At 47.8% G+C, this 26248-nt stretch overlaps 2 protein-coding genes across 3 annotated transcripts in view; one reads left to right on the forward strand and one right to left on the reverse strand.

Annotated features, from left to right (window-relative positions):
• Window positions 1–2269, reverse strand: part of PELI1 (pellino E3 ubiquitin protein ligase 1) — a 45235-nt gene extending 42966 nt beyond the window's left edge. The window contains exon 1 of one of the 2 annotated variants that reach the window (XM_075088355.1): window positions 1828–2269. The gene's annotated coding sequence lies outside the window, so the exon portion shown is untranslated. The remainder of the gene's footprint in view (window positions 1–1827) is intronic. The other variant, XM_075088354.1, reaches the window with a different exon arrangement.
• Window positions 1–26248, forward strand: part of ACTR2 (actin related protein 2) — a 516258-nt gene that overhangs the window by 63522 nt on the left and 426488 nt on the right. The gene's annotated exons all lie outside the window — the stretch shown is intronic.

Consider the following 26248-nt stretch of genomic DNA (forward strand, 5'->3'; position numbering starts at 1 on the left):
GGTGCCTACACACACACACAACTAAAACACATTCCTAAAGCTTCCTGCCTGGCCATTCATACGAGCAGTTAGGACACTTATCTTATGCAGCACTCGAAGGGTCTAATTTTCCAATGACAAATGCTCTATTTTCTACAAACCAGGCTTTTTCTTGGGGCGGAAGGAGGGCAGGGGAGAGGAGAGGGGGAAGTGTCCCGTGCAGATGTCTGGCACTACATTACTCACTCCAAAATCGTCAGCCTAAAACATTACAAAGCCACACGGACCACACAACACATGCAAACAAAAATCTGGGTAGCCTGTTCAGCTGAAGCTTTCACCTCCACTAACCTACCGGCGCCTTTTGGCACAAAAAGTTACAGAAGATGTATCATCAACAGGTCATCTGGCTGCTTCTTTGTTTAAAAAAAAAAAGAAAAACTGCTGAACAGAAACCGGAAATGGCCTTTTTTTTCCCCCCAGCTCTTCCCCCGCCCCCCACACGCGTTCAAAATGGAAAAAATAAACCCCATCCTCCTTCGGATGCAGAACCGCCAGCTCTGTCTGGCCGAAATGCTTTGTAATTTTACTCGCCAAGTGGTGTGTTTCAAAGGCAGAAAAGTCCCCAGCGAAAACAAATCTGTGGCCTTTAAAAGGTAAGGCCAGAAACACGAGCGTTACAGCTAGACTGCTTTTTGCTTGCATGCATTCTAGAAGCCACATTTTGCAGAGGTAAGAGAGCTGCAGTTTTTGAAGGGGTAGTTAAAAACAACGGAAAAAAGAAAAAACTTTCAGTATAAAAATATAATAATTGCTTCAAAATATCGTTGTCCCTTTTAAGAAGCAAAAGAATTATTCAGCTCAACACAAAAACGCTTCTCCTCTCCCCTGCCTTTTAATAATCTTCTCCACGGCTCTTACAGGCAGAAATGTCCTTCTGCCATTAGTTCTTCCTGAAACCGCATTATTTAACTACGTGAAAAAAAAAAAAGGAAAAAAGAATGAAAAGGAAAACCCGACGAAAGTTGCGCGCTGGATGGCAGGCTGCTCACAAAAGAGGCAAGGCTGAGGATACGCGAGAGGAACCTCGTAATTTCCCCAAGAAGCTTAAAATTAAAGAGATACAACTTATCTACCGGCTATCTGATTCTTCCAAAGTAAAACAGCACCAAATTTAGAAGGGCTAGGAGAGAAAAGGGAAAAAAAAAAGAAGCAAGCCTTCCCACCAAGATTTTACAGGTTAACGCCAGCAAAACAAAATCCCCCTTTGTTTTGTTTTCACCCGCCTGCGTGCTGCTCCCATTCAGCGCTCCGGCACAGGAGGCTGCGATAAATGGAGCCGGGACTTCGGGGGGACTCTTTCCTCCCCGAAAAAAAAAAAACATATAACACCACCACCGCCGCCAAAAAAAAAACCTACCCCTCGAATTCAACAAAGCCTCTGAGTCCAAATACTGAATGAACGACTTCTTCTTTCTTTCTTTTAACCTGGTGTTTTTCCCGGGGGCAGGCGGCTCGGCAGCCGCTCCATGACAAAGAGCTTCCCCAGCACATCCAGCCCCGCAGCGGGGCTCGGCCAACTCCGGGTGGGCGGCAAGGAAAAACGAAAAAAGGAGAAAAACAAAAGAACGGGAAAAAAAAGAACAACAAACTGCCCTCCCCGAAAAAAAAAAAATTAAACACCAGCAACAGAAAGGCAACCCTGCGGAGGCGCAACACAAAGCGCGCAGGGCGGCGGAGGAAGGGGGGCAAGACAGCGGGCAGCCCCCGGGCAGGCCCCCAGCCCGCCTTCCCCCTCGCGACACAGGCGCGTAGATGGGGGTCTGTCGCGACAGGCGCGATACTCACCCCAGAAAGGAAGGAAGCAGGCGGAAGACGCACCCCACGCCGACAGTCGCAACTCCCCAAGGCGGCGGAGGGAGGCGGGGAGAGGAGGAAAGAAGGGGAAGGGGGAGCCTCAGTTTCCGTCCCCGTCTCCTCACGGCCGCGCGGCGGGCGACAGCCCTAGCTGGGCGAGAGGGGAAGGAGCCTCCGCAGCGCTCTCCCCCGCCCCCGCGGGCTCCGGCGGGCCGGCGCTGCGAGCGACAAGCCGGGAAGCCGCAGCAGCAGCTGCCGAGAAGAGGTCGGAGAGAACAACCCGATCGACGCCGGCTCCGCCGCCTCACAGGGACAGCGGCCTCGGCCTCGGCCTCGGCCTCCGCCTCCCCTCTCTCGCTTCTCCCCGCTGCGCCTCACCGCACCGCCCGCCCTCTGCCTCAGCCACCGCCGCCAGCTCGCGCACCCCACCGGCGGGGGCGGGGCAGAGGCGGGCGGGGGAGGGAGATCCGCGGGGCCACGCCCCCACCCCGCGGCATGACGGGACTTGTAGTGCCGCCCCTTGCCCGGGCTGCGGGGATTGTCGCGTGCCGCAGCGGTATGGGTGTCCGTATGGATGTGCATTGACACACGTACATATATACGCACCTGTGCGCGTGTAAGTGTGCACATAGATGTGGGTATATGTATGCTTATTTTTGTGTGTATATGTCTGTATGTATGTACATGTACATCTGCATACATGTATATATGTCTGTATACATGTGTATATCTTTATATGCATGTGTATATGTATGTGTATCTATATGTATGTATATATCTACACATGTGCACATATTCAAATATATATATAGAATCATAGAATCACAGAACTATTAACGTTGGAAAAGACCTCTGGGATCATCAAGTCCAGCCGCCAACCCAACACTCCCATGTCTCCTAAACTGTGCCCTGAAGTGCTGTGTCTACATGTCTTTTAAATACCCCCAGGGATGGTGACTCCACCACCTCTCTGGGCAGCCTGTTCCAATGCCCAACCACGCTTTCAGTGAAGAAATCTTTCCTGGTATCCAGCATAAACCTCCACTGACACAGCTTGAAGCTGTTTCCTCTTGTTCTATTGCTAGTAACTTGGGAGAAGAGACCCAACACCCACCTCACTACAACCTCCTTTCAGGTAGTTGTAGAGAGCGATAAAGGCTCCCCTCAGCCTCCTCTTCTCCAAGGCTTAAACAACCCCAGCTCCCTCAGCTGCTCCTCATGTGACCTGCTCTCCAGACCCTTGCATGTGCAGATACTTATACACAAATATGCATGTGTATATCTATAACACTTGTATGTATATATGCACATACCATATCTATGTTGGAGTGCCACCATTTGCAGAGGGGGTCGGGGAGGTTCCCGCTGCCAGTGAGCCCAGCTCCAGCAAGTGAAACCCGAAACGCAGACCTCCATCCCCCTGAGTGTGGCTTGGCCGTGCTGGCAGCTGGGTACTGCTGGGGCTGCGGAGCGGGGCTGCATCACACACCCAGGGCAGGAACACAGGGAGTGCTGTCCCTTCCTCCAATAAAAGTTGATTTTCCAAACATCCATGCATGTTTATGGATCTTGGTCCTGACCTCCAGGTCCTTGCTTGTGCAATGCTGGGGTGATATATATTGGGGATAGATGGCAGGGCAGCAATCCCCACCAGCTGGGATCCAGCAGCTGCAGCCAAGCATGCGTTTAAAGCTTGGGAGCCTCGCGTCACTCAGAGAATTTGAATAAGGGACATTTCAGCTAATAGATCTCTTACAGATACAACAAAATCCTCCAAAATATTTGTTACAAGAATGTTCCTGCGTGAGCAACCCTCCCCATCTATGCAAACCACAGCCTCTTTGTTTTTTAATAACAAAATCAAGAACAGCGCAATAAGAAACCCACTGGCTAGGAGTCAAGGGTGATGCTCAAAGGCTGTTACACAGGCTCAGAACTGAATACAAACTGGATAGAGTGGCGGCTGTCCTGGCATGAAAGACCAACGCTGCTCGGGCTCACAGCTGGCTCTGGGTTTTTAGCTTCATTTCTTTGCCAGAGTGCAATAAATAATCCTGGATATTATAACCCATGGTGTGTTGCCCCAGTCCTGCCCAGATATATCTTGCTATGTGTGTCTGGGTGCTTAAATAAATATATAAAAACATATTTCAAGCAAGACAGGGAGATCGCTCTATACCATAGGCTGCTCCAGCAGTACTGCTGATGATGACTATTACAGTGCTTCTCCAAGAGCATTTGTTCAGACAGAATACATTCTTGAAATAAATTATTTGAAACACCATTTCAGCTGAAAGACCTTTCTAGTAATGGAAAGAAAGACTACATTAATTGATTTTGTTCTATGCTTGCCATATCTTAAGGGAAATCACAGCCTGGATGTGGCCTTCAAACTTATTTTTGTTTTCTTGTACATAGTGAGAAACAAATAAACAGATTTTCAAGGGAAACAAGGGCTTTTACCACTGCATAACCCAGAAGAAGACATGGTCCTGCCCCAGCATGACACACAAAGTCAACAGAGATGCTTTCCTTGCCATCACACTGAGAGCTGCTGGAGCATTAGCAAGGTTTAGAAACCATTAGTGGTGCCAGGCTGTATAAGCACAGCTCTACTAGTCGTTAACCTGATTTCATTGGCCCTGGGAATTTTAAGGAGAGATTAAGAGATATAATTCACCGCTCGCAGACTGTAAGAACCGAAGTGTCAGGGTGATCATCCCTCCTGACCTCTGGCACATAACCCCGGGTATCTTGAAAATAGCCTTTGCCTCAAAGGCGGTATTTCTTTCAAAGAAGTGTAGAAACCAGAGACAAAAACAGCCCTGATGGTAAATCCACCCCCACTTTTGGCGACTGCTACAAACAAAGCCTGGTGTTAAAACTGAGCTGTCCGCTGAACGTTTATTAGTTTGCCTTTGGATTTGCTGTAACTTTGTTCTCCCCGCTCGGCAGCCCATTATCTCTGCTTTATTTCCAACCTAGGTATTTATAGCCCTCTGGTCGAGGCATCCTTTAATCTCCTCTTTGTTGAGCTATCGATACCAGCATCCCCTAATCCTTTGCTATGGGGCAAGTCATACCCTTGCTCTCAAGCAGGAGTGTACCTCACATCTCCCCATAGCTGCTGGAGGTGTTGCTTCCCACGGGACCCAACCACGGGGGAGTAAGGAGCACGTGTGCAGGCACATGGGAGATGGGTGGCAGGTGACGGCAGCATGGGGGCGTGGGTGGAGAAGCTCCTGGCCTGAGCCCTGGCACTGAAAGCCCACTGGGTCCCACCTGGGAAGAAGCCACGTCTCTCCTCCCAGGGACCAGGCACTTCCTTCCCCAGGATGGGGGACAAAAGCTAGGGGAGATGGGATGGGGAAGAAGGTGAGGGATAGGTGGAAAACTGCCGTAATCATGGACAGGCATCACGCCAGGATGAGACCAGTGCTGCCTGACCCCTGCGTGCTGCCTTACGTGCTCGGAGCTTTGTGGGTAATGAATCACTTGCCACACACGTGATGTAACATGACAGTGTTAATAGATCTCATTATTATCCAATTTACTAGGGGAAACAGAGGCATGGAGAGGTGAACATTAGGCCTGGGGCATACTGGGGCTAGATTACAGGAGACCTCATGCTGCAGTCCCATGCTCATTTTACTAAGCCATATAGGAATTAGATGCAGCTGGCAGAAGCACATATGAAGGATGCTGAAGAAAGCCTGGGGGGAGTGGACAAGCTCATGGGGTTTTGCCTTGCCCATACACTCATGTCCTGACACAGCGAATGGTACCCTTGCTGTGTTGAATGGCGTCCAAGAGCTGCTCTGGGCTGCTCTCTCCCACTGTGCTCTTCTGTAGCAGCTAATGAGTTTATCGCTTTGACCCTTGGGATGCTCTTTCCTGATTTTGCCTCACCATGCTGCCCTCCCACAGAAGTTGAAGTGCTGATGAGGGATTTCCAGTATCCCAGCATCCAGGAGCCACTGGTGCTGGAGCCAAGCCTAGCTGTGTCCTCGGACAGCATCTGCAGCATCCATAGCAGGACCAAGGCTTGCATCCCATTGCTGATCCTCTTTTATTTAACTCTAAATTAGTGATAAATAGCCTTTGATGGACATCTGTTTCATGAATTGGCCCCATCCCTTCTTAAATCCGTGCAAGCATTTATCCGTCACACAACTCCTTGGCTCAGCCCAGCTCAACAGTTCCCTTCCCAATCTCCCTACTGCCTTGGGATTCATTTCTTTCTCAAACACAGTTCAGAGGAACCTTGAGACAAATCAGCATTACAAAGCGTAGCTCTTGTAGGAGGAACAGTTTTCAGAAAGATTTTCTTTCCCCACTTTATTAAAAAAAAGTAAAAAAAGGAGAGGAAACAGCTGAGTTTTATGGCTGCTTTTGGTCTTTACTTGTATTTAACACATGTCCTTTGCTGTGGAAAAAAAGCCACTGCCACTCAAGGCTCACAGTCTTTTGTGACATGCCCAGAGGTCTGGAGAAGCTGGTGCTAAAAGCTGGCCTTCATAGCTCAACTACCTGCCTGCAGCAAGCCTGGGGGCTGGTTTTCCCTGTGATCCCACCACATCCCCATGTCCCATAATCTTGTACTACCCCATGGTGAGACAGGAAGGAGCTGAAACATAAAAGACAGTCGTTTTTGGGGAGCCAAGCTGTCCTGAGGTGGCCCAGCATGATGGATAATTGGTTGGAGAAGGGAGGGTAGGTAGGCAGAGCATCACCTCTGCTGATCCATCTCATTTCAGACCATTTTTTCCCTTCTGTCACTGAAACTTGGAGCTGCTGCCCAGCAAAGTGGTGCTCTGAAATAATCTTTGATATTTAAACAACTATTTTCTGTTTTCTGACAGCCACATAATGTTCCAGTGTTCGTGTCGAACAGGCTTTCTGAGTCAGATGCAAAATAAAACAACACATGGTCCCCTCTAATGTTCTCATCAGAGCACGTATGGTCCTGTGATCTCTCTGCAGTGATGAAGAAACAGTAAAGTCTGTTGGCCAGGTTTCTGTGCTGCTCTAAACTATATGTGTCCCCAACAGCAACAGCTCATCCACACCTCACTGCTCCTGTCTTTATTATTAAATAAATTGACCCCGAGCCAGAGTGGCTTAGCTGGGCTCACTGCCATGCCACTAAACACCTTGCATCCCTAAAAGCACATGGCAGGTCCAAAACTACCCGTCTGGCTCCAATGCATTTCCTGGCCATGCCCAGATCATCTTCTAGACCTGGGCTGGCCAAGTTCAACCTGCCAGGATAATTCACCAAGTCCTTCTCAAAACCTTGGAGATGCCCCTCATTCCTGGAGGAGAACCCATGTCCCCAAGGAGTGTCCTCATGCCTTGCTAAGCCAGCCACCTCACCAGGCTATGAAATGGAAGTTAGCATTGCCTTTCTCATCCAGCCCATAAGATTTGGAGGGATTCAAACCTACATCCAAACAAACTTCATAGGGGACCAAAGCTGCTGGGACTAAGCGTGATTACAGGGTGCTGGACAGCTGCTTGTGCCACGACATGCTGCCATGCATGCCTGTGTGGGTGATCACCATGGCTCGGTGCCATGATCTGTGATTAAGTCATTAGTCAGACTTCAGTCACATGAAAATATTTGAGACTACAAGTCAATGCTGAATTCCTTTTTGGAAGGGTTAAGCAAATCAATATTTAGTGCTGGCTGACAGGAGGTCAGAGTATGTCAAACATAAGACGTGATGCTGTAACCCAGAGCGTGCTTCTTCGAAAGGAGCGTGCTAATTCCTCCAGCTCATTACAAACTCAACCTTTGGTCCATTAAAGACTCAACATTAAATCATGGCAGAAAAAATGAACCATTCTGAGCTTGGCAGCTGGTCCCTCCTTTTCCATGCCCAGTGGTGGGGATGTGTGCTTGCACCTGCATTGCACTTAGACAGAGTAAATGGGTGGCTGTACAATCATTCGCAATCAATCAGGCCAATAGTGTGCACCAATTAAATTATGTTCTTCCACCGGTTCTTAGAAATGTGATTTGCTTTAAGTTAATAGGCAAACATCTACCCTCTCAAAGCATATTTTCAGAGATGTAAAATCAAGGGACACTTCTTAACTGCAGAGAGGAGGTAGGGATGGAGCTGTTGCACCAGCACGGTGTTTAGTGAGGATGCTGCTGGTGGTTGCATCGCAGTTGCCACATAGATGGACAGGTATCAATCGTGCTGAGGTCCATTAAATAATGATGAGGGTCAAAAACTGCAGTCCTTTCAGAGGATCTCACTTTGAAGACAAATGCAAAAGAGGAGCTTAAGCAGCACATGAAGCTTCCCATTGCCCCCCACTGATGACAGGATTGTACCCCGCACGCTCTGGCATGTATTTCATTGTTTTTTTCCTTGCACGTGGGTCTAGAGGAAAAGTTTGTTCAGCATTTGCAGTGATTTCCCCACCAACTGTATCCTGCTAGGTGCAGTCAGCCCTCCACCAGCAGCACCCCAGCAGCATGTCACGGGTGGCTCAGATGGAAGAAGGTACTTGGCTGCTGCTGAACCTCACAGTGGTCCTCCCACGGACCATGCAAACACATATCTCAGCTTTTCCAGGCACCCACTCCCAAAATTAAAGGTTTTTTTTTCCTTCTTTTTCTTTTGTTCTTCTCTAAAGTGCAATCTCTGAAGCTGTTGGCTGGAAGGACATCAGCCCCATGCATTTTCCCAGAGAGGAGGATGTGGTAGCATCTCCCCCTCACCCAACCCACGACACAACCAGCAAAATAGAGGAGGCAGGTGTTACTTTAGCACAGTGTATTTAAATCCATAATTAGGTGAAATGAAAACATCACACATTGCTTGTTAGAGCTGGTGTATCAGTATGGAGGTTGATGTAATAAGAATATCAGTACATAAACATCAGCTTGTGAGTGCTCCTAGCACCCACAGGATGGGTTCACTTCATAGGTGACCTCCACAGCCCCTTTTACACATGAGGAAACTGAAGCAGAGAAGAATGAAATGGCTTGGCCAAGAACACTACCAGCCAACACAGGAACATGAATGATGGATGCGCTGAGATTGGTACCTTACCTGTATTTTAAAAGGACTGGCAAGCTGTGGGTACACCCATAACACCATCTCCCATCCAGACCATTTAGCTCCCCCTCTCACACCCTCCTCTGAGAGGAGCAGCACCCACTGCATACAGCAGACCCTTGGAACCATGAGGACAGAACTTTGGCTCATGCACATCACTGTGTCACCGCTCTCCTTGCCAATTTACCGCTTAGATACTGGTGCACACCACGTCCAAGTCCATGCTGCCTAACCACAGGTTAGTTGAAGAAAAAAAGCAGCTTTTGAGTCCTTGAATCCCATGAAGCACACAAAACCACAGATGTCTATATATTTTTGTTTGTATTCAATATAAGCAGCCAAAGCTTTTTTTTCCTCCCTGCTCTACATGTTATGGAAAAAGTCCTGTGCTTTCTGCCTAGGAACTCATATGCCAGAACGCCCGCTGTAGGTATGATTTAAGCCACATGAGCTGGCTGCGTGGTAACAGATTAATACCCTTTCCTCGTCTTTCCCACTCAAAAAAATATGTTTAACACAGTGTCTTCTGGCTGTTTGAAGGCTTGCAGACCAAGGAAGAAGTTAAAGGGAAGGAGAGCACCATGGGCTCTGCCAAAACAAGATCTGTTTAATCATTGCTCAAGGGGGATTTGCAGCCAGGACCTGATTAAAAGCCACCCTGGGGCCAGTCTGGCACAGCCACCTTCAACCCCTTCAACCATTTTGAGAGTGGTGAGATGCCTACAGCAAGACCCACAGTGGCCTGGCTGGGACCAGCCCTGGCAGGTCTCCTCTGGGTATCTCCAGTGGTCCCCAAACAGAGGCTCAGGCACCACTGGTGATGTAGGTAATGAGTTTGGGGGAGGAATTGAACAGCTCCTTCCAACTGTAGAGGCATTGGACAATGAGCTTCAGGGGATTTATGCCAAATATTTCAAATCCCTCATTTTCTCCGCTTGATGAGGGGTCCTGTGGGACAGGGTCAGCAGCAGCTCTTGTTGTTTCTTCTGTAGACCAGACAGTACCTGTTGTGTTTGCCCCCTTCTCAGGGTCTTCTTCTGGATCGTACCACTGATTTGGGGTTTCTTTTTGCTTTTAGGGCACTGTTGGATTTTGGAGTCAACACTTGACCATTCATAGCTGTATTTCATTCCTGGACTGATGCAGCCAATACCAAATCTCATTGCTTTCACCCATTTCCTGCTGTTGCACTTTAATTTGCATTTACTGCCACTGAACTTCATTTGAAGTGATTTTGTCCTTTCACCTTTCACCCCTTGTGCAGCCCCTCAGTTTTACATGGGCTGGCCTTAAGTGAGCTACTGCGATATTGGTGAGGAAAAAGCCTTGCTCTGACTATTATCCAGATGATGAAGAACGCAGTGTCCCAGGCCAGTGCCTGCAGGCTTGGGGTATGGCAACTTGCTGCAACCCAGAATGAATCAGAGCTGTGAAAGCACAGACTCACTACCAGGAGCCAGCATCTCACCTTCCTAGCAAATGCTCAGCCCTGCCTGCCCACCAGCCTGGGCTCTGGTGGCTCTGTTGCGTCCTGCATGAGCTTGAGGAAGATGCGATGTTGTTCCGCCCACCACTGGTGGTCTTTACCAGGACCCCATCACCAAATGGCCCCTAATCACTTGATAAACAGCCCCTAAAACATATTCGCTGTGTCTGTGACAATAAAATAACCCATGCCAGAGCCTCAGCATTGTTTTGGACAAGGCCCGAGCATTGCTCAGGCATAGTTAGGAAATCACATGAACTGGGGTCCACTTGGAGGAGGCAGTTTGGATGGACCCAGCTTGCCTGGGGCTGCAGGAGACTTTGACAGCAGTAGTACATTGCCAGCTGGCCTCAGGACCAGGAAACCACCTGGGACACAATTTATTAATATATCTGTTGCCTTTGAGGCTCAATGATGGTCTGAGAGCCACTGGCTCAACCCAGGCTCACCCTGCTTCCTCTGTGCCAGCAACACTGATGCTCCTCAATGGGAGTGACCAACATGATGCCCACCAAGCCAGGGTTCACAGCCATGGGAAACAAGGTTTTCCCACAGGAAAACTAGGAAATGGAGGGGAAAACATGTTATTTTTTAAAAACTCATACCCCAGTTTTGCAAAAAGGGGAAGAGAAATTAAACTGTCTACTTGTGGAGCGCCTCGTGAGTCACTCAGATACTAAGGTGTGGTATCACAGCCTGCAGAGCTCAGCAGATCCACCCTTGCTTTGCTGCTTCCACAGCAGGAGCCAAGCAGTTTTTCAGGGCTGAGTGTTGACGCTGTTTCTGGGTATGGCCAATCACCCAGGGAAAACAGGTTTGCTCCAGGGCTGCCCAGCATCGGCAGCCTGTCAAATCCCAACAGGAGCAAGCCATGCTCTGACGCAGCCCAGCCATGCCAAGACCAGCTGCTGCCCGGGCTCTGGAAGAAACCATCACTTGTGTTGCTTTGGGATGGGGCACACAGATGTATCCGGTGGTGTTGTCTTGCACCACCTGACGTACTAAAGGGAATAACAAAAGCTGAAGAAGCAACACGAGCAAAGCCAAAAGGAGAGGCCAAAAGGAGGATTCTTCTGGCTGCATGCTTGTAGCAAAGCCAGGCTTTGACCTCTGTGAGGCCAGGAAATGTAGGTGCGGTGTCCGTGCCTGGATCTGGCGGCAGAAATTTCCCCCACATAGCAACAGTTGTTATGTAGCAATAATACTTAGCAATTTTCAAGGCACTTGAGAAATATTAATTAATCTGCACATCAGCCTTGTCAGGTAGGCAGCTAAATATTTTCATCTGTGCTTTACAGCTTGGGGAAGTGAGACCAAAAAAAATGAAGCAGCTTGTCCACGGTCATGGCAAGAGCAGCTGCCAAGATGCGGGCAGCCCTCAGTGACTGCGTCAGGATGAGAAGGCTGATGCAAAGGAAAACCAAAGGAAAACCAGCACACCCATAGGTAGTGCATCAGGAGATTAAAAGCAAGCACCTAGTTTTCAGTCCAGTGAAACAAACCTCCCATCAGAGGGACTTTTCTGCTGCTTACAGTGGCATTTCACAGCTCAGTTTAATTATACTAATCACTTCGATGATGGCTCCTGACATTCACCTTCATTAGCCGCTGGCGGCCATGCTCAACTGCCTTGACTTCAGAGCTATCAATGTCTGCTTTAAATAACCTGAGTAAAATCAGCTGAGAGACAGTGTGTCTGGGCTCTCCTCTGGCATAGACTGTACGGAGGTGGCTGGGAATGCAACACCGAAGCCAAAATTGCAGTTTAACCCTGGCTGAGCACGGGTATGACCTTTTTCTGGATGTCTCAGGGTGGGGAGAGCTTTTCTATTTGGCACTGAGGGTAATGACTGAGTGGAAGTGGGGTGAGGGGATGATGTGCAGGGAGGACCAGGTGTAGTCTAAAACTTCCATCCATGGCACCATCTTTGCAGTTGGCTCAGGAATGATGCAATTGCTACACCTCCTGTTGCATAAACACATAGCTGATGCCATAACCAGCCTTCAGCCAAAGGGTATTTTTGCTCCATTACCCGTTTTCCCCAAACAAACCAAAATTCAGGTCACGCTGGGGATAGTCAGATCCTAAAAGCAGGGGGCATGAGAGCTAGGAGAGCAAAGCAAAAGGCAGAAGGACACATGGTGCTACAGCCACCTCTCAAAGCGTAGGGCTGCATGGTCAGGACCACAGCTGGACCCTGTCCCACACCCATGAGGGCCACTGAGGCCACTGTTGCAGTCACGCTGCCCTTCTTGGCAGTGTGCTTTACTCACCTGGTTTAGGATGAAATGTAGAAAAATCACAAAATCCTAGGCAGATCACAAAGGCAATCAGGTGCTGTGATGCAGCTGCTTAATTTTTCCTTTCTTATGGTTTAATGTGCTGTTTACAGCTTGTCATTCCCATTTTACTGGATATGCTGCTCAGGGAACACAGAAACAAAACTTTCAGTGATGCTGTTTTTCAAAGCAGAGGTATTTGAGCTCTGCAAAACAAAAGCAGACAGAGAGGTGAGATGCTGTTTCTTTGTAGTTAAAGATGTTGCAGCAATGCTAAGCACCGTTTGTCACTCTTATCTGAGGGGTCCCAGTTATGTTTGGGATGAAGAGGATGATGATTTCAGCCTGCTAGCAAGCAATTTCCCCCAATACTGACCACAGTCCAAAAGTTTTTCTCTGTAACGTTTCTGTATGAAAGTATTATTCTGCAAACTAATGCACACAATAAATCCATTTGTGCAGATTTTATTAGCAGGGACCAGTCACTCATTAACTGCTATGGCATGCAATGCTTGTTTAAAACATAGGAAGGCACCTGTTTATAATTAAGGATAAATAAAAAGCATAAAAGAATAAGGCCTTTACATTGTAAAAGTGGCATCATTTTAGCATGAGTAGAGCTCATCAAGGTACCGGGCATGAATAATGTTCTTTGTGCTTTCAACAGTTCTGAATGCCTGGTGGGATGCTGTGTTTATGAACGATGCACTGGGTATGGCACCCCTGGTGTGGGGTAGTTGGACACTTAAATCTCATCGTATCTTTTGTACTTTGCCATGAGACGACTGATGCTTTAGGAAAAAAGAAACTAAGGAAGAAGTGAGATAGTTTCACTATGAAGGATGGGATTTAAGTATCCCAGCATTTCATTCAACCTTTACAAGGGCTGTTTTCCTGACTGTGAAAGTGTATGGAAAAAAAGGTAACTTTAAGACCATGTTCTTTGGGAAAGAGATGGTCCATGGCAGGTCCTGAGTGCGTATCTCTACCCTGAAAATCCTTGCTTTGCATCCATTTAAATTTCTTGCTGCTGGCTCTGATGTGATGTATCTGCTGTATATTTTGGCTGGCTTCTCTGTTGTGTGCCTTGTTTTTTGCTGTGACATGCATCACGTGGTCTCATAAGAACAAAATAGACTTTTGCACTCTCCTTGAGAAGGATGTTGTCAATGCAAAACCTTCCCATGTAGCCACAGGTGTGTTTCTGACTGCTCCTCTTGGGGATGACAGGCCCACCTTCTCAGAAAGGCCATTCACAGCCTTCATCCTGCTGTGAAACCACGTGAATGGAGTGCCCTCTTCTTCAAAGCCAACCTTGGGCTGCTGAGCAGATGCTGCTGGTGATTGCACTGGTGGGCAAAAGCCACACTAGAAAGGGACATGGGTCCCTGGGCTGGGCTGGCCAAGTGAGGAGGCACTTCTGCCCCTGGCAAAGTCCTGTTTCACAGAGCAAACAGCCTCCTGAGCTTATTTAAATGCTGTTTCAAAGGCAAGAGAAAAATCCCTCAGTTCCCAAATACATATGAGTCTGCACCCTGTTGCCACTGCCCTTCCCACCCTGCTGCAGTGATGGACAGGACTGAGCCCCACTTTTCACCCTGCCATGCTGCAGGAAGGGGTACATGATGTACGGCATCCACCTGAGTCCTTTGGCACTGCCAGTAAAATCCAGCAGTTGTACTGGTTTCTGGGCTGGGGCAGGGGCGGTGGCAGAGTAGAGGGCACATGCAGGCATTGCTTGCAACCAGGTCTGATGAGGACAGATCAGAGAGGAGAAAACTGAATTTCTCTTTGACTGCCAGCCAGTGGGTCCACTTATGCCAGGGCGGGGAGGAGAGGACACGACACCTTCCCGTCTTGGCTGTGGACAGGAAGGACGAGGGCGGGGGACCGCCACCATCGGGCTCATCCCTCCCCACACACTGCTGCTTAAACCAGCACCGTCCTCCCAGTCCCCCTTCAGGAAAGGGGATTAAAAAAAAAGCTGATGGAGGCTCCAAACCTCCCAGTTTCTGTATGTCTTCCTGAATATGTATACAGATTTTGATACAACAGACACACTATATTTAGTTTCCTTTGGGGTATGTTTGGGAGCAAGCCCTTAACTGTTGCTGTGCTGCTATAGAAACGGTATCCATGTACACTGACATGTTTACAATTGTTTTAAACGGCATAAACTTTCAAGGGCAAAGTTGAGCAGCTTATTTCCATTAAAGTCACTGCCCTGGTGTGGGATTCTTTTACTATTACATTTATTAATTTAGGACCCTTCTCAGCTTCATCTGGCGCGATGGAGCTTTTGTTTCAAGAAAGGCTTGCCAGCCCTCACTGCCACAGTGGTTGGCAAACCTGGAGCAAAGCGTTTGCAAATCTGGCTTGGAGAAGCATTTTTGCCAGCTCTCCCTGACCTCAGCTATAAGAGGGGTGTTTAGAAGATACCAGTGAACTCATGCAAACCTTGCTCTGCATCCTGGAGTCAGGCAGGCACTGCAAAGGGTTGTTCAGCCCTTGTGGCAAGCTCACCTCTGTATGTGACAGAAAAGCAGTGGCCTAACTTTAAAAAAAAACAAACCCACAATGAAGTGTTTTAGTTTAGACTTCGGGAAGAGAAAAAGCTTTTTTTAGTTTGTTTTTTAAGATTTCCTAAAATTAGGCTTCCCCATGCTATTTTGCTTTGAAGTTGCAATCTTTCTCCTACAACAAAGATTAGAAAAGAGGAGAGAAAAAGGGGTTATTTTTCCAACATCCCAGGTGGGCAGCAGATGTGAGAGAGAGGAACACCACATCCTTTCCTGAAAGTGAGACAAGATGTATCATCTGAGCCAGATGAGGAGTGCAGCTTTCACCCCATCCTCCTTGCACCAAGTGGACCTTCCCCTGGAGCACAAGACCCAAAACAACCATGCCAGGGCAAGGGAGTGCTATCTGTGGCCAGGCAGGGACAGATCGCAGGCGACACCTCGGGGCGGCTCAGCACCCATTGGAGCACCCAAGCACACATCCACTCCCTCCTGAATGCTGTCTGAGCCCCATTGCTTTGCTGCATTTAGCTGGATACTCCAGCTGAAGGAGACATTCACAGGCTCAACCACGCCAAACTGGTTTTCCCTGTCTGGGAGCATCTGTGGCAAAGCCCGAAGCAGGGTTTGGCCTCCAGCGTCTGTGTCTGCATTGAGCGCTGCTTGTTTTTGGAGGCATGAGCTTTGAAATTGGTCCTGTAAAGCTCTGTAAGCACTTTGCTAAGCTTAAGATGGGTCTCCCTGAGTTACCTGAGATCAGTGGGAATCAGGTCTACACTGAAGCAAAGGAAACAAATGGGGCTTTGCACTGAGTTCGCTCCTAACTCAGTTTAATGCTTCCAACATTGGCACCACCCACCTTGCTTCTTTCTTGTGCAAATATGCCTGCACATACCTGGTTATTATTTGTCATTTCTTCCCTGCCATGGTCAATTATTTTTGTTTGCTAGGTCATGCAATACAGAACAAAAACGACAACCAGACAACCAAACAAGTAGCATCTGCAGTAACACCCAAACAAGTAAATAGAGACCAGTGTCGATGGTTACATGTAGGTTGCCATTTACCTGAACCAGCAGTTTCACCTTCCATGTGTCTGCAGAGAGCAAGAAAATGGCCATCCAACCTGACATCTACCTTGGTGGAGCATCCTGTGCTGTGTTGTGTCATGCAGAAAGCCCCAGATGAACTAGCTGACCCCCATATGGTGTTTATGGGGCAGAGGCAGTCGTGGTCATGATGCTTTGGCCTCCATGAGTTAAAAAACACTGTAGCCAAAACTCAGATCTTGGCCCAATGGCTGGTTTCTGAGTGGCTGGTAATGACAGGTTATCTCTTACTGATGTGCTCAACCGCAAAGCAATTAAAAGTTGGCAGCCAAAAAAACCCCAGAGCTTGTTGTCTATTTGCCTGCAGCTGGAGTTCATACTCCCCCAAAAGTCCAGGCTGAGGAGGCTTGTAAAGCCTCCCACACCATGGGACATGCCACCAAACTCATCTTGGGAGCTACTTAGAGAGGGGAAAAAGGCAGGAAGGAGGGGGTGCTCCCAAAGGTCTTGTCCCCAGCTGTTGCACTGCAGGAGTCGTATTACATAGCAAGCCAGGCAATGATCCCAGAGTTGCCATCAGGACAAAACCTGCCCCTGCTTCCTTTTTTCTACCCCACTTCCATGGCCCAAAACCAGGTCTTACATCATGCTGCCCTGCTGCTGTGTGAGCAGGGCTCAGTAACATTGCAGGCAAAACAGTCTTGACTTGGAGAGTTTTGACTTTATTTGTTTTACTGCCAGTTAAGACAAACTTCTCATCACCCTTTTGGATATAAAACTGCTTGGGTGCTCAAGCATGAACCGGTTAGGTGCTGGTGCATAAATTAATTTGGCGCTCATGCATGAATTAATTGGCTGGCCATGCGTGAGCTAATCAGGTGCTTGTGTATGAGTCATTTGAGTACTCATGCATGAACTGAAAGGGTACTCATGCATAAATTAATCAGGCACTTATGCATGCATTAATTGGTTGCCCAGGCATGGATTACCTGAGTGCTTGTGCAGGCACTAACTGGGTTCTCACGCATGAATTAATAGAATGCTCATGCATGAATTTACTGGGTGTTCCTGTGTGAACTAATTAGCACCCATGGGCAAACGCAGTAATCCCTTCAGTTCATGCCCAACTCGTTCCTCTTCTTGAAACTCATCCTTAAAAGCTGTTTGACACAAATCCATTATCAACTTTACTTTCAACATCATAATAATCTTAACGCACATCAATTTCAAGCTCCACTCTTCCTCCCCATGGACCAAACAGAGGGATTAATACTGAAGCAATGTGTGCATACACTCACTAGAATTTCACTCCTTGCCCTCGGGAGCTCTTATCTGTTACAAGCTCCACCCCTTGTACTAGATTATCAGGGTCAACATTGTTAAAAACCAAATGTATGCACTTTTCATTACTTCATCGCTTGTGCCCGCAGACAAGGCTGGAGGGGTTAATGTTCTAAAAACCTGAATGCAATACTTACTGCAAACTTCATACCTTGCTCCTGCAAAACACTTAGCCAGGAAGGCCATAGTGGTCTGAACATATACCCATTGCAAACCTTACTCCTTGCATTTATTACAAATGTCAGGCCTTGTCCCTGCAAGACAAAACCAAGGTCATTATGGCAAGTTGAATAAATGCCCATTACCAATCCAACTGTTTTTCACTCTGTGTCACCAGAGCTCTGTTCTCCCAAGTCACCAGCTTCATTTCACGTGCTTCAGCTCCCCAGCTCAGCACTATAAGCAGCTTGTTGCCCACCAAGGTCCTCCCTTTCGCGCAGAGCACTTGTTAACGCCTTTTTACACTCATGCATAAGTTGTTCAGGTGCTCATGTGTAAATTAATTGAGCACTCAGGCATAAATTATTTTGGATGTGAAAGCACAAACTCACTGGGTGCTCGTGCATAAGTGGATTGGGTGCTCTTGCATGGACGCAGGAGACTTGTCCATTTACACACAGGAGGAGCAGAGATGCACAGCAGCCAGCCTTTCACAACTGACCACATCAGCAGTGGGTCTGCTTTGCATTTTGGGTTGTTTGGCTTTTTCTCCCTCCTCCTCACCATGCTGCACCTGCAAGCTGCACTTTAGGTCATGCTGTTGGTGTTTCACCGGCTGCTTTTGAGCTCCAGAGCTCCTGTAACCCTCATAGACAAGTGAGGGAGGAGCAAGAGGGGATTAGGTATCATATCTTGGGTGATATTTTCCATGGGCACATGACATTAGTGAAAAACCCCACAGGTTTCTAGTCAAATGCAGAGATTTGGCAATCCCAGGGCCAGCTCTGGATTTCTTTATTCACACCAGTTAGTACCTTGCTTGGCAGAGGTCAGTGCAGATGCTAGTGCAGATGCTCACATAGCCATGATGTGGCCCCTCACTGGAAGCACAGGGGCACTGAAGTAATGCCAAGAAGCTGGAAGGGGACAGGAGCTGGATCCATCCACACTGACCTGCACCACTTCCTCTGGAACCTGTTGTCCAGCCTGGACCACAGCCAACATACCATCTGAGGAGCTTGACATCTGAGCCTCTGTCAGTGTGACCAGAGGACACCAACCTTTGGTGGATCCCCAGCTGCCAGTTGTCCAAGAGCAGAAGTGTTTGGGTTGGGACACATGGTGTTCAAGTCACCACTGGGCTTCAAAGGTGAGGAATTGCCTTGCTGACCCAGAGATGTCTCTGGTCCAGATCTGCTTGGCTTAGGAGGTTGAGGGACCTGGAGACTTGGTCTATTAATAAAAAGTTGGTGTCTCCTCCAGAAAGGCAAGCCAGCCAGATTATGGCAGGTAGTCATTGACACCAAGCAAAGTTAGGGCTGTAGGGTGGAAACTCCTCGAGGTTTGGTCTGCATCTTCTTGTGAACTGTACATAATGCTGCACACACTGTTCTCAGTGAATAACACGACATAATAGCTAATTCCCTTAATCCCTCTGGGCTGAGCGTGAGCTAAACCCTTCTTCAAAAGGCAGCATTTGGTCTGCATTGCAACTGGGCATGCAACACAGCTTCCAGATTTCTACGTCTGGTTGACGGCACCATCAGGAGACACTCATCCCACCCTATCACAAGTACAAACACAGGGGTCTGCATCTGAAAACCAAAATTATTTTGAAGCAGGAATCACCAAGCACAGCAGGAATGTAAAATTATCACCATGGAGAAGTAGCCTTCAGCCCAAACCGTCCCAAAATAGTTTCTTCTATGGCTCTGAAAATGGTTTACAGAAGCTGTAAACATATCACGTATATAAACACATCTCATGGCAGGGTTACTCCGTGTGAATACCCAGGGATGGATTCCTCCATATGTGAATTGCTCAAAAAGTTGCAACTCCTCATCTCAGAAACATCTACAAAACCTGCAGACTGAGCATCCGGGTGTGCTCCTGCCTGATGCCACCAGCACCTTGTCTCTGAACTCACCCATTTCAACAAAATGGGATTTTTTAGCAGTTTCTGAATGCCTGCCCGATGATGCTGCTGAGAAAAGCCTTCGACCAGCCTCAGATGAGCCTGGAGCACTGTGGCAGGATACAGCCCATCCCTTGCCCCTGGCCACTGTGCCCTGCACAAAGGAGGCTCGTGCTGCCCCAGAATGGACACTGGAGGAAAGCTGAGCATTAGGGATGGGTGAGTCAAAAATAAAGTGCTTTTTTCACTGTATTTAAAGAAATGAACTCTAATGGGGAGAGAAGGAGTTATGGTAATAGAGGGAAGTCTGAGGGCAGGCAGGGATCTGCTCCCCATTGCAAAAGGCAGTGGAAGAGGTTTGCTTTGCCTGAAGACAGGATTAGCTGGCATTTCCAGAGGAGGTGGCTAAGGGAAGTAGTCAGTAGGAAAATTCACATGCTTCAAGCATGTACTGAAGTTCATGAATGATTTTCATACACCTCTGAAATATTTCCTGCTTGACAAAGCCACAGCAAGTTCCAGCAATAACGAGAGGAAGAGGCTGGTGCTGCGTCTTGTGGCATTCCTTCAAATAGCTTGGAAGCACTCTGGGGAAAGGACTCGGAGGTTGCCAAAACAGGTATTTCTTGCTGCACTCTCTTCTTGAAGCAAGGAGACCTCTTCATACGCAGTCGTGCACACAAATATCTGGAGACCAGGCAGGCCTGGTAATATTGCATGCAGAAAAAAGCATGATACGAGTAAGAGCATGAAAGGGCTTGCAAAGCAGTGGTGGTGGCTATTTACTCAGAGGACACCAAAAGCTAGAAAGTAATAGGGTTGTGAACACCAAAATAATTCACCAGGTGGGAAGCACAGAGCTTAAATACTCTGAAGCAAAACTGGCCACTGAGGGAGGATTGAGGAGCCCTGTAATAAAAGAAGACTTAAAAAATTGTCTGTGACCCCAGGCAGATGTTCCCTGAGCAGGCTGAGGGGGCCTTGCTGCTGGTCCAGCACCAAATCTACAGCTCAAGTCATTGGGCTGATCTCAGCTGCAATAGCAGGAATGATGCTCCAAATAACTTTCACAAGAAAAGTTATCACTCACAGCCTCCTTGACACTATCCATCATTTCACCATGGAGGAGGCATGATTGACTTTCATCCTTTCCCTTAAGGAGGGAGGGGATCAAGATGCACTTTGCACTTGCTCTTAGATCTTAATAGACCTTAAATAGTTCTGTTCTGCCATGGGATGTCCACATGTTCAAAGACAACTCTCCCATTCCTTCTGCCTTTGCTGAAGACTGAAACCATTTCAAAGGAGCATTTCCAGAGGATGGGCTGTCATTCCTCATTGATTTCAGAGGATGCATGACCAACATGTCCCCCCTTGCAAAAAGCACAACCCCATAACCGCTCAACTGGGGATCCACTCAGCAGGACAGGCTTCAAAGCATTTCTATGAGAGCTCTGGCAATAAAAGATGCATGTCAGGACAGCAGATAAAAGACTTAAAAGGTGATCGGAGTTGAGTTGAGTTTGCAGTTGCTGGAGTTTATTGCGCTGGAAAGCAACCACGTGTGGCTGGGTGAAAACTCCCCAGCTGCAGAAAAACTCTCAGAATCTCAGAACCTCTTCTTCCTTCTCTTCCCCTGGTGCTGCAGGAAAAGAAATCCCAACACCCATCCTGGACTTGGTTTAAATTTTCTGGTGAAAAAAACCCCACATTTTTCTGTTTCTGCACAGGCATTTGTGTATAACTTGAAGAAAAGTTGTTTTACTCTGTTTCCAAGTAATTTAACCTCTGAAACCTGACTTTCCCCCCATTTTCAATTAGGATAGAAGCAATTTCTAAGAGCAAAGATAATTTCAAAAGCAAAGTTTTTTAAAGTATTTTTTTAAAAAAGTTTTAATTTTAATGATGTAGTTTTTAAGAATTGATTTATTATGGAAGAATATCAATATAAGCCATACAACACGAACAAGAAGGCACAATGACACACTTTGATCATTTGGCGATTTCTCACTGTTTGCACAGAAACTGTTGCTGGTTGTGGCCCTGTTCTGCAGGTCATTTTATTTCTTGAACACCAAGTTTCACCCTGACTTTATTTTTTCCTGAAAATTCTGCTTCAGCTAGCCTCTAACCTAGCAGCTGCTGTGCCTGTGTGGCACAAATGTCAGGGGGTGGTGTAAGGAGGTTTTGGGGAGCCCTGTGCAGTGAGCACCTGCTCGGTGTTGGGTTTCGCCTGTTACTCCAGCCCACCAAGCCCATACAGCTTCCTCCCCCGATCACTAGCGTGTGCCTGGGTGCATGCTCATGCATATGTGGTACAGCTCTTCGCTGCTTTCTCAGAATGAGCAGAAAGCTTTATTTGCAGAAAGGGTTTCTGAAAGTTAGGATTAAATCCTACGACCTGGCCCCAGCATCCTTTTGGCTGGGAGCAGAGGGGTCTCAGCAATTGGCAGAGTCCAGCCCCTACATAAAGCTGTGTATTTAAGGAGCCCCACTTACAGGAAAATACACCTTTTTCATAGGGTCACCTTTACATCTCCTCCTATACAGCCCAAAAAAGATGCTTTTTGTTGCTCTGATGCAGGTGAGAATTCGCTTTCTTCCAGACCAAAGAGAGAACATTGGGAAATAAAGCAAGATTTTGATGTGTGCAGTACAGATATAGCCATGAAAATATCTGCAATGCAGGTTTCCTTGTGCTTTCCTTGTCCTGAGAGGGAAAACCAACCCAATTAATGCTGAAAGGAATTCACAAGAGCCAGATGCCTGGTGCCCCAGGAAACCTCCGTCACTGCCTAGCTACTCCCACCGGACCACGTCAATCCCATAACGGCCAGGTAATACAATAATGCCATTCCCTCAGGCTGCAGTTCACTTAAGCACTTGTTAAACTTTAGGTGTATACTTAAATCCCCAAGGTTTTATTCCTTTAACCCTCCTGTGCTTTCTTCACATGTTGAGCCTGGATGCTCATGCATAGGTTGGGAAAATGTTGCTTCTGCCAGCTCACACTTCTGATATGGGATCAATACCTGAATGGAGCATCTCTCACAGAGGACACTGGCATAGCTTTTCTACATGAAAGACAGCAAAGCAGGTTGGGCTCAACCCTTCCACTAACACAATCCATCACATAAGATCAGACCACAAACAACTGCCCAAACAGGTGCTACGTTATTTATTAGACCAGGCTACCGATATTAGGCGCAGGGCCAAGAAGGAGGGCTAGTAGATAGCAAAGAAGATAAAAACATAATATTTCTTAACCTCCAGAATAAAAGGACATGAGAAAGAGGGAGCAAACAGAGCATCTGGAGAGTTAACACCTACAGGTGTTAACACCTACACCAGACATATGTCTTTATTAGTGCTTTCCTACTTCTTAGTGAAGGAAGGAGATCCCTCAGTATATCGTGTTATTCAGCATTTCCCCACCTGGAGATGCTGGGACTCCTCGGGAGACAAGCAGGTCCCCAAGCACTGCTGGACCAGTGCCTGAATTTTCCCAGCATTCAGCTGCAAGCTGCTCGCGAGCAGCTAGGGCTTTTTTGCTGAGTTTTCAGATGCAATGGCAGGATGGGAGGTGAAAACCCTGCTACTACTGTTCAAAGGCAAAGAGAAAGCCAATAGTGAAGCTTTCTTCTGGATGAATTGCTCATGCTGCAGTCACTGGAGCATCTTAAACCCCAGTCTGCACACGCACCCCATTGGGACCCTGGAGGCAGCAGCCTGTCCCCAAGGCACCACAGCAAGTCAGTGACCAGCAAGCACCACTCATGGCACTGCCAGTTCATAGCTTAGACACCCCAAAACCAGCTCCCTAGATCCATCAGTTGTGGCAGAGGTGGTCCATGAGAGAGGGGTGAGAGGTGCCTGCAACACCAGGATGCTGAGAGGTGACAGGTAGTTGTACAATAGTGAGGTGACATTATTCTTAGACTTACAATAATAATACAGTGTTATTAATTATTAATAATATGTAATTATTATTATAGCTGACTGAAGCATTCAAGCAGGAGGAGCAAATTCTGTGTCTCAGCAGCGAATTTGCAAATTTTTCTTGAACACTACAGCTGCTGTTGCCACCCTGCTGCCACTGTTGATACAGTGCTTGGCTTTTTGTGCCACAGCCTGTCTGGAGAGGTGCTGGGTAGGAAGCTGGGGGCTGCAATGGGTGATGCCTCCTCCCAGCAGCTCCAGTTGCATGGCTGGGGTGCAGCACAGCTGCAGTTCATCTGACCAGTCGGCTGGAGAAATAGGCCAGAGGGTGGATGCAAGGACAAAAAAAAAAAAGGAGTATAGGGAAAAACCAGCACCAGGAGGTCTGGGTGTACAGTTTCAGACAACATCAGAGTAGCTGGAAATAAATGGAGGGGCCTGTTTTTAAACAACTTTGTGCAGCTTTTTTTCTTGCACAATTAAAAACAGATTGGGCTGGAGCAGGCGAAGCTGGAGGAAGTGATGGGGTGCCACGCTCCACTCTCTGCTGTTGAGGTGGGGTCGAACAGGGGAAAAGCCTTGAGGCTGATGAATGAATTAACCACTGGGGGCTGATTAATTAACCACTGGGGCTGGAAACTTGTAGTTTCCTGGCTTCGTTGCAGGCATGGGGAGCAGCAGGAAGGAGAAATGACCATAGACCTCCCTTAGTTTTTTTGACCCAGGCAGCTGTCTGGACACAAGAAGTTACAGCACAGCCAGTGAGGGCAAGGGCTTGGTGCAACTTATTTATTCACAGAGGCCAGCTGAAGTCCTGCTTCTCTCAAGGCCACCAGCTCCTCCAGAGGTCTCCCCCAAGCAGCAATGGGTTCCTTGCCTCTTCCCCACCACGCCAAGCCTCCCTTGGACAATGTTTCCGGTCACTTCTTCAGGTCACATTGAGTTTCTCCCCATCCATTTCTTCTCACGGAGCAGTTTGCTCACTCTCCTCCTTCCTCTACATGTTCCTTTTCTCCCCAGTAAAGCCCTCTGCCCAAAAAGCCCAAGTGCCATGGTCTCATCCTGATAATGGTTGTCTGAATGATGGTGTTTTTGCCACCTACCCAACTGTAGGACTGTGTTCACCCCACCTGCAGCATCAACCACACAGGTCCCTAAATCTGCCTTGTGGGATCCTACCATCTCACCATGAACACATGATCTTCTCACTGCTGTCCTCCCTCTTCCTTCTCCCTGTTACAGCCACATCACCTGGTCCTACATCAGGGCTGTGCCTGCGGTACCATGGGTCCCATGTCCCCTCAGGCACACAGAGCTCACCTTCTTCATGGTCAAGGAATTATCCCTTCAGCTACCACACTTTCCAACCCTGCTGGGTAAAAAAAATGAGTGTTCTCCACCCAGCTGGCATTGTATAGTTATGGATAACATTGCTATACATCCTGAACTCTTTCCCAAGGGTGTCACCCCCAGAATTCATGTGTTGGGGCAGAAGCAGGAGGAAGAGATAGGATGTGTGTTTGAGAGTAGAAACAGCCATAGTGGGTTGGTAGGAAGGGATGGGGAACAGCCTTGGATTGGGGATACTCTGGCTGGGACCATCCCCTCCTCTGTCCACCAAAGCAGAGCCTCACCCAGATCCCTGTTGTGCACCCAGGGCTGGTCATCACCAACCAGCTGTGCAGAACTCACACCCATTGCGTTCTTTAGCCAAGGAGGGTCGCTTCTGGGTGCTGAAGATCCTCTTCCTCCCCAGGCACCCTCTCTCCTCACCTGGACTTGTGTCAGGGCAGCAGGAGCCAGCACCACCACTGCAGAGGTGCCCAGCCATGATGAAAACACTGCAGCATGGAGTTATCTCTGTGCATGTTAAGGACCAGGCAAACCTATTGCGTTAACACTGTGAATGCAAATTTTGGGGCTTTAATTACCTGAGAAGGGAAATGCTGTTCTATCTTTAAAACAATCTATGTATGTGTAAAGTGGAAAAAATGGGCTTTGAAATCAGAGATTCAGAATAAGAGAAAACAGAGCTCAAAACTATTGTACCGCTTACTGACATTGTATTGAACCCAAACTATTTTTGGAAAAAAATCCATCCCTATTGTCCCTTCTCTAAAAATCAGATCTCAGGGGCATCAGAGCTGATGTTCATGGGAGACTTTAGCTTGCCATGGCATTAGGAATTGCAGAGCAGGTAGACAGGAATGGAGCAACATCCCTCACAGGAAAACTTCCTGAGTGCTACTGGACCACTGCCTCCATCACAACTCATCCTGCATGTCTCGTACTGCCCACAGTATGAGCTGTGAACTGCAGTGAGCGGGCGTGAGGCTGTCCCTCCAATGTCACAAGTGCCACCCCGGAGCCTCTGGAAAGGCTTTCTTCCTTGTTTGGTTACCTTCTCAGGACTGGGCTTTTTTTTAGTGTAATAGCTCATTTATTCATGTGTTCCTCATACATTTGTTAGTGACTAAGGAATCGGTTGTGCCATCTACCATAATTAAATGTATCAAACAAAATCTCAGCTGTTAATACAGATGAGGCAGGCGAGCTTTTTTTTTGCATCAAGCATATAAAAAAATAACTATATTAAGATCTACACCCAACAAGACACATGCCTGAAACTGAAAACTGCACTACAGAGA

This window comes from Phalacrocorax aristotelis, chromosome 3 (genome assembly GCF_949628215.1).
Source record: "Phalacrocorax aristotelis chromosome 3, bGulAri2.1, whole genome shotgun sequence".
In the NCBI taxonomy this organism is placed as follows: Eukaryota; Metazoa; Chordata; class Aves; order Suliformes; family Phalacrocoracidae; genus Phalacrocorax; species Phalacrocorax aristotelis.